We start from the raw sequence: 368 nt of genomic DNA on the forward strand, positions 1-368 counted from the left end.
AATTCAACATGAATAGTTTCACAAGAAGACAAAAGCTAAAATGACACTATTCACATCAAGATTTCCTTTCTTATTTCTCAATATATATTTGAATTTGGTTCCAGAATGAACCAATCAACTCAAAACCACAAGGAACAGAAAAGTGCGAAAATCTCAGCCACAATTTCCCACATTTGCTTAGCAACCACACAATCAAAGAATAAGTGTTGAATAGACTCAGGTTCTGAACAAAACACACATGACATGTCAAGTACTACCTAATGCTTAGGTAAGTTATCTATAGTTAAGCTCTCGTTACGAACAATTAACCACAAGAAAACATGAATATTGTGTGGTTCTTTGAGCTCACTATGAACACCCCCCCCCCC

Source organism: Triticum dicoccoides, chromosome 7B, assembly GCF_002162155.2.
Source record: "Triticum dicoccoides isolate Atlit2015 ecotype Zavitan chromosome 7B, WEW_v2.0, whole genome shotgun sequence".
NCBI lineage: Eukaryota > Viridiplantae > Streptophyta > Magnoliopsida > Poales > Poaceae > Triticum > Triticum dicoccoides.